Source organism: Aythya fuligula, chromosome 1, assembly GCF_009819795.1.
Source record: "Aythya fuligula isolate bAytFul2 chromosome 1, bAytFul2.pri, whole genome shotgun sequence".
Classification (NCBI taxonomy): domain Eukaryota; kingdom Metazoa; phylum Chordata; class Aves; order Anseriformes; family Anatidae; genus Aythya; species Aythya fuligula.
In genome coordinates, this window is record NC_045559.1 from 190,045,677 (window position 1) to 190,059,288 (window position 13,612).

The following is a 13,612-nucleotide window of genomic DNA, read 5'->3' on the forward strand; positions in this document are numbered from 1 at the left end:
CCCGCAGGAAATGGCGGGCACGGAGCGGGGAGAGGGGGAGGTGGGCGAGGAGCTGGTGTGTGGCGACGGGGGAACATTTAAAATCATGGAAACACAGGGTCGTTAGGGCTGGAGGAGACCTCCAAGATCATCTGGTCCAACCATCACCCTACCACCAACACCACCATGTCCCCAAGCACCACGTCCAACCTTTCCCTGAACACCCCCAGGGACGGTGACTCCACCACCTCCCTGGGCAACCCGTCCCAGTGCCTGACTGCTCTTTCTGAGCAGAAATGTCTCCTCATTTCTAACCTGAACCTCCCCTGGTGTAACTTGAGGCCATTCCTTCTAGTCCTGTCACTGGTTATCTGAGAAGAGGCCGACCTGCAGCTCCCCACAGCTTCCTTTCAGGCAGTTGCAGAGAGCAGTAAGGTCTCCCCTGAGCCTCCTCCAGACTAAACAAACCCAGTTCCCTAAGCTGCTCCTCACAGGACTTGTGTTCCAGGCCCTTCACCAGCTTCTTCAGGAGTCCTGTTCCTCCTATTCTCCCTAAGATACAACCAGAGGAATAATAATCTCCATGACTTTAATTTGATGTGTCTGAGGAGAGTGTGCTGTCTGCTGTCTTGGGAAGAGGCATAATACAGGGAAGGAGAGGGGAACAGGGGAGGAGATGGGTGTGCAGTCCTCATTTCCACGTGGTACAAACCGCTTTTTGGGTGCCTTGCTGAAATACCCTTACCCTGGCAATGAAATGATTTTGTTAGCATGGATGCCCTCCTGAGGAATTCCTTTGTCTCAGGGATCTTCAGCTCAGTATCATGCTATGGTCAGTCTGCTGAGCAGTAGCTTCCTCAGATTTCTTGTAAGGCCTGAGGACCACAGAGGATAGCAGGCACCCACAGGTTGCTGGTTGCTTTGGGGACAAATTCACAGAAATCCCAGGAGGCTGTGGGCCTGGGGGCCATGACGAGGAGGCTGGCAGAGCTGGCAGGTGGGCTGCTGCTGGCAGATCTGCAGCAAGTGGACACTTGTATGGATGCACACTTGGAGAGTGGAAAGGGAGAGAGGAGATGGGTGATGTGTTTCTCGCAGCCTGTTGTAACTGTGGGGGACATCTGTGACCACTTTTCTCATTGCCTCAGTCTGGTTTTGATACTCCAACGTGTTAGGTGGTTACAAGGGTGAGATGAGGTAAGTGTAGCTCCACGTAGGCTCTGGTAGACCTTGCAGCTCAATGGTGTGGAAGAGCATGGCCTGACTAAGGGCAGGTCTTAAGTCAGAAGAAGAGGGGTTTGCATGAATCACGTAGGAGATCACAGCTTCCAGCCCCAAAATGAACTGGGGTGGGATGTGCAGGTGGCTGGCCTTGGGACACTCAGCTGGGCCACCCAGAAACTATAAAAGGCAAAGCTGCCACAGGGGCTCACCTTGCTGTGCAGGCTGAGCCAAAGCTGTGGGATGCTGCCTGCTCCAAGAATCCCAGCTCTCCAAGGACCTTTTGGGATGGCCAGTCAGTCCCCAGGACTTCTGTGCCCACGTGCGTCTCTGAGTGTGTTTCTTACCAAACCCTGTGCATTTCTCCCCTCTACTTTCACTAGCTGCTATTGTGAAAAATAAATTGAATGTAGCTTGTACTTGTGTAGTTGTTCCCTTTGAGTAACAATTAAAATAAAACAATGCTAACTTTGATAAATGAACCTTCAGAAGGATGCAATCAATCCAATTCTTGCAGTTGGATACGGGACACGTTTATAGGTTATTTCTATCAATCTTTTCTAACTGTTTTAACAAAAGTGGCGCTTGGGTACAAAAAACATTTGCTTGCAAAATAGAGGTGTGAGATATGTGGTATCAGCAACTCTGATACTTGTCAGAAGTGCTCTTTATGTAGTGCCTGGACCCTGCGTGGATCACTGCCCTGGCTGACACCCCCAGGCCTTCAGAGCCTCAGGTCTGTGCCTTTTGGCTTAGAGGCACAGCAGGTTGTTGTCCTCTGCAATCAGGATTGGAAGAACCTCACGCTAACGAGTTGCACAGCTCGTTTCATTCCTACATGGGACAGAAGGAAATTTGCCTACAGTTGAGCTAAACATGTTCCTAAGTATTGTAGGCTTCAGAGTCTGGTCTGCCTAACTCAGCTTGGCATTGTAGAAAGACAGACAGAAAGTCACATATATCCAAAGCACAGCCTTATACCTTCATTTGGGATCTTTTGAATGCCATGTGTGAGATGCTACCTCAGAAACCTGTGTTTGGCCAAGGTGGGTGAACTTTATCTCCAAGTCATTCAAGATTTTGTTAGTCTGACAGACAGCAGAGGCCCTGACAGCACACAGTCCATTGCAGAGATCTCTGACCAGTGGTTGGAAGAAGAGATCAATCAAAAATTGGTTTGGTTTGAGGAGCTGGAACAGATTAAACAGAGAAGTTAAAGCAGCAGCGAGAACCTGACCTTCCTTCAGACAGTTTCCACTACCTGGACATTGGCAGCTGGAGTCTGCTCTTCCCAGGAAGCGTAAATCCAGCCTAAATTCTGGGGAATTATTACAAAAATACTACTTCCAAATCTACTGTATTATTAGATAGATGACTGCACTATGCCATAACTCAATACCTTGCAATCTGAAAGTTCCTCAATTCTTTTATTTATTTATTTATTTATTTGTGATTTTGTGTGGATTATTCTTAACTTTTTTTAAAGTGGGTAGGTCACCACAGATCAGGTGAAGAACATGCACGCGTCGTTACACAGAGGCTTAGAGAGATATGGACCAAAGTAATGGATTTTCAACCCCAGTCGACCTGGGTCTGAAAAATTATGCTTCCCCAAGAACCGAAGAGAACTAAGGGACCAGACTGGAAGTAAGATGCCATGCCCATATTTATGGCCTAGGTTGTAAGTTTGGAGGCTGACACAGCTGCTCAGTTCATTGCAGGGAAAGTTCAACTATGCATATGCTGTTGGAAGATGCTGGGAGTTTTCTTTTTCTTTCTTTTTCTTTTTCTTTTTCTTTTTCTTTTTCTTTTTCTTTTTCTTTTTCTTTCTCTTTCTCTTTCTCTTTCTCTTTCTCTTTCCCTTTCCCTTTCCCTTTCCCTTTCCCTTTCCCTTTCCCTTTCCCTTTCCCTTTCCCTTTCCCTTTCCCTTTCTTTTTTCTTTTTCTTTTTCTTTTTCTATAGAGTAGTACTGGAGGTGGGATACTCCCTACAAATGAATAATGACTCTCCTTCAGTGCCATGGAGCCAGCTGGGTTTCAGTGGGAAGGATGTTTCTTAAACCATAACAGTCTGGTAATGTTTCTTCACTCACTTCTTTGATGCACACATAAATTTAGTATCTGAGTAGCACAATGGCACTATGTTGATATGATCAGTCTGCCTTAAAATCTCTTATGTGGTATGAGAATAAATCTGCTGCCCTTCTTTATTTTTGCAGCTCATAGTATTCGATGGGTTTCACACTTTCTCCTGTGGTGTTTTCAGTGAGTCATTCCAACTCCTGCTGAAGCTAACATAGACCTCTGTGATGGCTTATGGAACTTTCTGCTCTCAGTAAGAGGGAGATACGAACATCTTCAAGTAAATTCATTAAGAAAAAAGGATGAGGGGATGATGCCAAAGGAAGATCATAGTATTTAAATGCTATTCTAAGGCGTGTCTGACAACACAAGCCCAAGCCAATGGTACAGTTTTACTGAAGTGCAGAGTGAATATTCACCTGGCAAGACTGTGAAAAAAAAAAGACCACCACATTTGCTTTTGCACTATGTTTGTACGCAAAGTTTTGCAGTAGCTGCTGAGCGGGTCTGTGCGTGCCTGCATCAGTGGAAACTAGGATTAAGTGCTCGAGGTGCTGAATGCTAATGAAGACAAAGCTGCACACAGGCACTCCTCTTGCTGTAAACTCATCAATTTCCTCAGAATCACTGAGTTTGCTTACTAGAGCCTCAATGGCAGATACATTCCTTCTTCTTGTTGGTAACACTGAACCCAGTCTCTTTTTGTCTGACAAGGGCTTGTGCACCTTCTCATGAAACTATGATTAAGGTTGTAGCAATCGTACTGTTCAGCTTCTGTTGGAAATGACACTGCTTGTATGGCTGTCTATAGTTGCAAACAAACCCAACAAATGATAGGGTCAGAACCACCTTAAGTATTATTCCCCTCTAACATTAAAGTTGTTAAAAGTATACTTTTGGAAGAAAAATTATGAAAAATATCTTCAAGCACGGAAGTGTTTGTATCAAAAAAGGAGTAACAATTATGCAATTACATACTGATAGCAAATCGCATTCTGTTAAGTTAGAGAAATACACTTTTAAGTAATAGTTGTTGAACTCACATCAAAATCACAAGGAAATGTGTAAGAAATATCAGTGTAGTTACATTCTGTATGCTACAGTGCCATCTCCATGTCAAGAAGTGGGGCTCAGGCAGTGAGATCCAGGTTACCTGCCTGAGCTCCCCCAGGCAGCCTTTGCAGGACTGGATACCACATGTGAACTTCTGGTGTTACCCTACTCTACTCAGCCTTCTTAGCTGAAAAAAATTCCTTTCATCCCCTTCTGTTCTGTAGGAACAGAAGCAACTGGCAGGTAAATTAAAATGCTAAACAAAAATGAACATTTTTTGTTCAATCCTGATTAAATTTTGGTTTGTACATAACGAGAGTACTCCTGTGCTCTGTATTTCTGGCAGTTTGCTGCGTCTCTGCCCTGTGTTGGTTTGTACGCAGCTCTCATGACTGAGCTACCAGAATGCCATCATGTGCCTGCTTGGTCTTTTGCTGGTGTTTGTTTGTTTGTGTTTTCCCTCCTCCAAATAGTCCTTCTGTATGAGAACCTTCAGCTCGTCTTTCTACAGTAAAGTTTAGGAATAACTAAAAACATTTTTCTAAGAATAGAGGCTTCTATTTTGTAATAGAGGCAAGGTTTGTAAGGGAAGAAAGTATCTTCCATTTAACCAACAGACCTATTGGAAGATACAAACACTAATTATATATTCCTCAGCTCTGATACAGCTCCAGCTTCAAACTTCAGAACAGACTGGGAGCAGTTTGTTTGGGGAATAACCTAAGTGATGCTACTGCATGCAGAAAAGCAGTTAAACTTTGTGGGACAGCATATCCACCATAAAAAGCCACAGACCTGTGGAACAGTATTAGGGACAGGTGGCAAATTCCTGTTGCTGATGTGTTAGAAGGAGCTGAGGTGGTTGAGAAAAAAAATAATGCATCATAAAACCTCCACTGAGTAAAGGGAAATGTGTCAGAAATTCCTGTATTTATTGCTTAACACAATCTTATTTCATTTGTTATGTATTGCTGGAGCTTCGTTTCTGGCACTGTGTCTGGAACACCTGGAGCTCTTCACAGGCCAAGGAGAGAGGAAGATTCTGGGAAAACATGGTAGGAGTTATAAGCTTCTTTGAGTTTATGGTATCAATAACAGTCTCCAGTCATTTCAACACAAATAAATGTTTGGTGAGGGTATTTTTAGCCTCCTAAGTCTCTGCGTGGTAATGCGGTGGTTCATTCAAAGGTACGCTCTGTCCTCTCAGAAGCTGTCCTTGGTTGATGCATGTGAAGGTGTTCCCTGTGCTGCTGAGACAGATGTGTACGTGCTAGAACAAATGCATAAACACTGCAAAAATAAGAAAGAAAATGCTGCAGAACTGAATCATCAAAGTCCACGGATCCTACACATACATAGCTCAGAGCTGCTCTGCTCATGAGGCATTTTAATTGCTCTGTGCAAATGACACAAGTGAAACAACTCCACAGCGGAACGAACTCACAGAGGCACTCAGGAACGCCCAGATGGAAAAGGAAAACTTCTCCCAACTTCTCAAACCTGGTATTCCAGAAGGGCCAACACCATAGTTTCAGAGACAGGCTTACAAAGCCACAACTCTTCAGAACATTAAAAGCCAGAAATTCCGTATTTACTTAATTGATGTTTTATACACATGTAGTAATTTGTGTAGTTTGCCTCACAGCTCACCAATTGGTAAGCCACCCCTGTTCCAAACAAGTAAGCTTCCCATCCATAGGCCCGTCACCTGGTTCAGCAGACGCCTCTTTGCCTCCCTCACGATGCTGTAATACTATTACACCCAGCGCAGCCACTCCCAGTTTCACCTTGACTGTGTCTAGATCAGCCTTCCAACAATTGCCTCCCAAATGTCTGTTTGCTCCGGTAGTAGATGGTCTCCACTTCCCCAAATCTGGCCTTGTTAGGCATCACAGTTACAGAAGTACAATTAGCTTGGGGAGGGGTCAGGAAAACCTAGGGACATGCGATCTGCCCCACTGAAATACTCAACTGAATTCACGCACATTGGCAGGTGAGATTAAGAACCAAATCCAAATAGCAATTTATTCTACTATCTAAAACGAGCAATGCATTTTCCTGCCTTCCTTTCTGTTACTTGTAACCTCACTCAGCTTCTCCATTTGTCACTTGGAATAAATCCTTCTGAGATTCTGCACATTCTTTGCTCTGGTGACGTCCACCTCCTACATCTCTTTTCAGTCTGGGAAGTGCCAGGGCATGAAACAATGTAGAATTCAGCTCACAAAGGATGTTTTTTGTCTCAGCTTTGTGCCATACACCCTGTGGGTACGCTGGTCAAAGTCAGTATTTTCTTCTGTAAGCCTTGCACCTCTGAAGGAACCCTGTAAGTCATTGCCAACTCTCATGCTCATCTGTGTTTCGCAAATTTCCACCTTTGCCCCAGCTGCATTCTTTGATAAATTCTGAAGAGGAATATGATTTTTAATTGCCTTCCCAATAGCTCTTCCTTGTCGTGTGCCTGCAACTCTTCTTATGCGTTGTGCTGTTTCAGGCCTCACAAAGGACACAGAAGACGCTGATACACAAAAGGAATTGCTGAATTAATTCAGGATGGGAAGACAACTCTCCCTGCACCACTTACGAAAATTACACAGAGAGCTTCCATGCATGGTAGGTGTCACTGAGTTTCACCTGCCCGGAAGAACTGCCCAGACAAATGAGCCATAATTACATCTGCTGAGCCTGAGCTGACTAGGTTGCGCCAGCAGAAGCTGGTAACGCAGGTAAGGTTTCTTCCCTTGCAATTTGGGTGGAAGGCTGAAGGGTTACAGAAACTGCAGTGGCAATTGTTAGTTTGCCTCAGGGACAGGGAACAACAAAGACACATGAGTAGCAGAGTTATTGCCAGCTTAGGTATTGATGATCTAATACAGAAAGTGATAAACAGTTTTAGAATGAGCACAGGAGCACACACCCAACTCCCTCTGACCGCTGGAGGAATGGTGTAGGCTAGGGGCAATGTAAATCCTAAAAACATGTCATCTGCCCTGCATCCTTCTAGGGCAAAGGTTTGTCTCAGGCTTAGGAACTGCAAGTAGGTTCCAGGGTCTTGCACCCCAAAAGCCAGTCCCTACGCTGCCAGCTGGAGCCCCACCTTGCTTACACTGGAGGTAGATCAAGTGCCTTCAGGGCAGGAAGTCCTCCCTCTGCCCAAGGGAATTCCACAGTGGTGACAAAGCCAGAGGTTCCTCCTACAGTTGGCTCCATTAGTTTGAAGTCTCACTTATTGCCATTGTTTTTTCATGAGACATCTGAAAAAAAAAAGTCTTTGCAATTCTTAAAGCTGTACCTTCTGCTGAAGAGCCCAGATCTAAGGATGGAGATGTGATCCCAAAGAAATATCACCTGATAGAAAGAAAAATAAATGAAGTAAATTGTAGGCATTGGATCTCCACTCTAGTTACTCATAATACCCTCATGTCTTACATACGTGTGCTGTGTTTCCTTGTCATTGGGTCAAAAGAGATTTTGCAGAAAGTTTCCAAAACTTGAACTTGTCTGAGTAAAAGGCAGCATTTCTTACCAGTTTTAGTTCTGCCTGGCACAGCAGCATTCAAAGAAAGGTCAAAGACAGTGGTGTTCAAAAAGAAAGAAGTCTGAAGGTGCCACACAGGCAACCCCCCAGATCCCAGATACCTCGTTAATGGTGTCTTTGACCATGACTTAGATTGCCTGTCTGGTGCTTTCCTTTCTTTTCTTTTAAAACAAACAAACAAGCAGGTGTACTATCAGTGTGTTACTGGACATGCCTATGCCAGAGTGTCTGGCCAAAGAGATTTACTAGCTCCTGGAGAGATGTGGAGTGCTGGTGTTGGAATTTTATTTTCTGAAGCAGCTAAAATACAAACCATTGATCTGAACAGACACCAGGTGAGCAAAATGGCTCATAAACAAGGAGTGCTTAAAGCTTTTGCAGGCCTGCAAGAAAGCATTTTAGAAGAAACAATGTGATTGTGTCAAAAGGGGGATTTTCAATGTATGGAGGGTGTATTTCTGTAGTTATTCAAGAGTTTTCCAAATGCAATGCCAGTGTTAAGCACATCTTGGCAGTGAGATATATATATATATAAATTAAAAATCCAAATAGGCCCTGACTTTGGGTCTGAAAGGCAAGCTGGGCTCTGAGATAGCTGGGACTTTAAAAACTGCTCTTAACAGGGAATGCACGCAGCAGAAACTACAGACAGATGAAGGAAAAGACTTTCCAAACCGCCTTCTAAACAAGTTGCTAAGCAGTGTTATGTTCCCCATCCTGTTACTCATAGCAAAGTGAGAGGCTCAGCCACAGAACATTTTAAAAATGCTGAAATCCAAGCTGTGGAAATATTTTATGGTACATAAGACTTTTTGCTGCCCCAGTGTGTTACTGGAGATTTTGAAGAACTGAGATTTTGAAGAACTACAGCTTCCGTACAGCTGTCAGAGGCAGACCTGTGATGGGAACCTTCACACTCTGGTAGGGTTTGGAAAGCCACTTAAAGCTGACTAGAGTTTAAATAAAGTTTCCCATGGGCTGGGGAGTGAGGGGAGGCCCCATATGAGGCTGATCAGGGCAATTCAGGCCTGTTAGAGTCCTCAGGACCATGACAGCTTGTCTGGCAATACCCTGAACCTTCCTTCTGTCTCCCTCAGTCTAGGAAGATCTAGTCTGAGCTTCTTATAAAACAGCATTTCTAAAAATTTTCCCGGGAAAGGGGGCTCTCTGTGTGCAAGTGTGTGTAATAGACAGAAGAAGCCCCGAGTGACACCTGGGGCTTCAGCAGCTGGAGAGAGCAGCTGAGCTGCTGTGTGTGGGTATTAGTACGGGTTAGGCTGAGTTAGCGTAGCTGTTAGCACGAACTGTGAACATTAACTGACTTTTTACTCAGTTAAAGCATGATCAGAGGGCTGTTGGTTTTGCTCAAGGACACAGCCAAGCTGTGCAAATGACCTACTGACCACCAAGAATTGCAAAAGCATCCAGAAAAGACTGGAGCAAGCAGACTGTGAACATAAGCAACAGTGAGAGCAAACCAGAAAAGAAATGGCTTAATTATCCACAATGTATTCTCTAGCAAATCCCTTACCCAAGGGCACTGCCAGGTACTGGGGTAATCGGCTGTGGCTGAAAAAAGACTACAGGGAGGGAAGACCCATGACCAGGATCATCTCTGCAACTTGTGGGGAGCCCAGGGAGGGGAACAGAGCCCGGTACAACTTCATGACCCCGTGCCAGCATGACACCCAGCACAGCAGGAACCTCCAGGCTGAGCCACCCAACCTCCCGCCGGGGTTGCACCATCCCTCCCACAGGATGGAGCTTGCGACACAAACCCCAACTCCAACCCAGCCAGGGATGACTAAAGGGGCAGCTACTGATGGAGGAACCACCATGCGCCAACCCCAGCCTGCTGCTTTGCCCATGGTCTCACTGAAGGGACTGAGCGGAATGTGGATGAGGGAACAGGATAACAAAAAGAGGGGGGAGAGGGGTGTGGAGGGAAGTAAGGTTGTTGAAGCAGGGTTTATTTGCATACCATTGCAGAAACAGCTCTCTGAGATCCCTGCCAGGAAGGGAGGGTTTCACTTCCACTACCCCTTCTGAGTCATTTGTTACTGTCAGGGATATTACCGGCCCTCCAAACGAGATTGTTCTAGTTCAGATAAAACACAGACAAACCTTTCATTGGTGAAGCCTCTTTTCAAGTCCTGCTCCTGGTCCCAGGGATGAATCTGAATCTGAATGACACCTAGGATGAAAATGAAAATCATTATCAACAAGTCAAACCCTCACACTAAGTCCAGCCTGAGGTTTCTCAAAGATCACCCACACCTCTTTGTTCTCAGCATTTCAGTTCTTATGGCCCAGAAAGTGTCTGGGTTCACAAGGAAAACTCTTTTCAGGAATCAGTCAAAGATTTTTAGGGATTCTCAGTGTTCAGTCTTGGAATGCTGCTACTTACATGCTATGACTGGTTTGAATCAATATATTGACAGTGATGGCTATGTAGCTCTCTTTTTATCTGCCAAAGGATACTGTGTCGAAGGAAAGGAAGCTCCTTGGGTCTGTCTGCTTGATGTGCCACGGTAGACAATTCTGACAAGCAGCACTATCCACCAGGTGGCAGTGAGAGACAGAGGAAATCTGGCCAGTGGAGCAGCAGAGGTGAGGCTGAGAACACTTCTGTCTAAATACGGTGGCTAATTAGATCTTGAGTTGCCAGTGCTGAAAGAAACTGGTATATTGGGCATAACTGGCAGTGCTGGTAGCAGGGGAGCTACACGGGCGACCTTTGTAGGAGAAGGTCACTGGCAGCCCTTCAGTCACAGCCAGTTCCAGCTGGCATGGACAACACCAACCCATCCTGCACCAAAACTAGAACCAATTAGAGAACCACACTGCCCTCTGTGAAAGCATATTTAAGAAAAAAAAAAACAGCTGCTGGAGATAGGAAGTACAATGGGAGACATGAGGAAGTTTAAGCAGTGATACAGAAGGAGGCTCAAGAGGTGACGACAGGAGATGCAAGAGGAGACTTATGAGGAGTCCTCCCTGCAGGGACTGCAGCTGATGAAGGAACCCCTGCAGGGTCAGATATGGCCCCAAAGGAAATTGCAGCCTGGGGATGAATTCAGGCCTAGAAGGGGGTGAGGAGCTGCTGGATCCTTGTGGGGAGACAGCACAAACCCCATGCAGGCTGGGAGATCTCTCATTTCCCTCCTCAGCTGTACGAGGAGCCCTCTGCGAGTCTGTTCCTTCCAACTCAGGGTATTTTATAATTCATGTTCTATGAAGTGCATGAACTGACTTTGTCATTCTAGCTCACTTGAGAAATTAAGGGAAAAATTTTCAGTATGTCCAGCACTCTCAGTTCTCAAAATATACCTACTCCCTGACACAACAGTTTAGCATCTGTGTATCTGCCATGTTACCACGTGTGCCTTCTGAGTGTTTTATTGGCAGAACCCACATTTTAACATTGAAAATATGAAGATGAACGTTAAAAGTTTATCCCAGATAAGCGAACAATCAAATTACTTTTCCTTCCTTGACACATACGATATGGCCTGGAATGCTGAACAAAGGGGATGTATACCGAAGAAATGGCTCTTTACTCTTTTAAAAAACAAACATTACCAATGAAAGAGTTAATGTTTACTATTATGATTCAAAGATCGAAGCCGAAATTCCTTTAAGTGGTATATTCTTTATTGCAGCGCTGGATGCACGGGGGATCTCTCCACCTATCGTGCATACTCAAAACAAAAAGCAGTCTTGAATTTATACAATCAATCTATCAATATTCTACAAGCACCTATACATATGCATTACCTATCCCCGCCTTCCCTCGCTTCTCATGCTAATTAGTCTTTTGGCACCTTGCGCCTGCGCAGAGCCTTCCAAGAATTGTGGGCAGGGGTCTTTGGGACGTGGGCAGGGGTCTTTGGGAGGAAGACCCCGAGTCTTCCTCACAGTGTACTTTTCACCTTTGGTCAGGAATCTGCTGAATTGGCAGGTTTCTTAATTGCGAGAGCTGGTTGTTGCCAATTCTTCCGTTTGTTGTATCTTTATAATGAATTCCAATTCCAATGTCCAGTTTTGAGATTTATAGTCCTTACGTTTGTTTCTCTGTCCGTCTGCCGCTTCCTTATCATGAGTTTCAGTGTCTTGTTTCGAGATATACAGTCCATGTCTGGGGATTGTCCTTGCCTCCCCAATGCCTCCCCAATGCCTCCTTATTCAGTGATGGACACCACAACTGCGGCCACTGCTGCTCAAACCGCAGTGCCAGCTTTGTGATTTTTATACCGGTACCTAATTTTGGAGGTACTGCTAACAAACATTTCCACTGTTTATTAACAACAATCCATAAATTGTAAGCAGTGGTGTGGAGGGCGTTAACAAATACTAATCCGGTAAAGCTCCGAAGCTTAAACCACACTAAGGGAACCAAACATGGCTCCGACGCCTCACCCTTGGCGCCAAAGCCCAAGCTGGGCGAGCATCCCTCCGCCATCGCGCCTGGCGTGCGCGCGACTGCGCATGCGCCTGCCTCCCCCCCATCCCGGCGCGCGAGCTCGCGCTCTCCGCCGCTCCTCCAGCCGCCAGGCGGCGCCGGGGAGCCGCCATCTTGGCGCCTAAGACCCCGCTGCTGCCGTGAGGGGCGGTGATGAAAATTCTTCATGAAGTAAAAGTTTATAAAAGTAAACGTTTGAGCATGGTGGTAGAAAAAAAAAAATAATCAACGTCTTACCTGCCAAACTCAGTGCTTTACCTTCAGATACGTTCTGTTTAGCCAGTCGTGCCTTACAGGGCATGCTGGGTTTATCGGGGTGCCTTGGCAGTAATTAAGCTTGTTCAGAAGTTGTAATTATACAATGTGTTAGTGAGGTGCTATGCCGGAGATGTCACAGAATGTGTGTCATGGAGATGGGACTCTTTTTGTAGCCAACGTAATTTTAAGACGTGGAAAAAAAAAACAGCAAACAAAAACAAACAAAAAAATTTCACATAAACCAAACCAACCAACCAACCAACCAACCAAACAAACAAAAAAAAAACAAACAAAAACAAAACAAAACAACAACAACCAACCAAACAACCACTTTGCCTAAGTGAAGTGTTCCTCTTACTTTTGTCAAAGCCAATGGAAAAAAACATCTGTGCTGCAGAGATTCTCAGCATTTTGTAGGACTGGACTCACAGAGAGATTTACAGACCAATCATTTTTAGAAAAGTGACTTTTTTCCAGAAATAAATTCCAATAGCTGTGGTAAGATGGGTTTCCCCCATTGTCTTTGCTGAAGACTCCTTAAATGATAGCATCACATTCACTGCTCTAACAGTAACACAATAATGAATGTTTGTTAGTACAAGCAGCTGACAGTATGAGACTAATAAATAATTTGGAAGACAATTACCTGAGTTTAAGGGTTATTTTTATGAACAAGCCCCCTTTTTGGAAGTCCTAGGCATGCTCAGCTCTGCTGGCAACATTACAGGTCATGCCAGACCTGGAGATAAAAGCTAAGTTGCCTTCGCTAGCAGTGATTAAGCCTTATCAAACATTCTGGTTTTCATACTTCATTCAATTAGAAGCATTTATATCAGGTTCATAGGAACATTTTTTATTACATTTTTCCTTGAAGATATCCAATAATTGCAGCTCATCAGGGTCAGGTGAGCAGTTGGCTACCTAGCCCTTTGTTTGATTTAGGTGAAGTTCTGACTTACCCGTTAAGAAATGGGAAATTGTCTGACAGTTCCAGGTGAGTCAAAGTACAAGTAAATACAT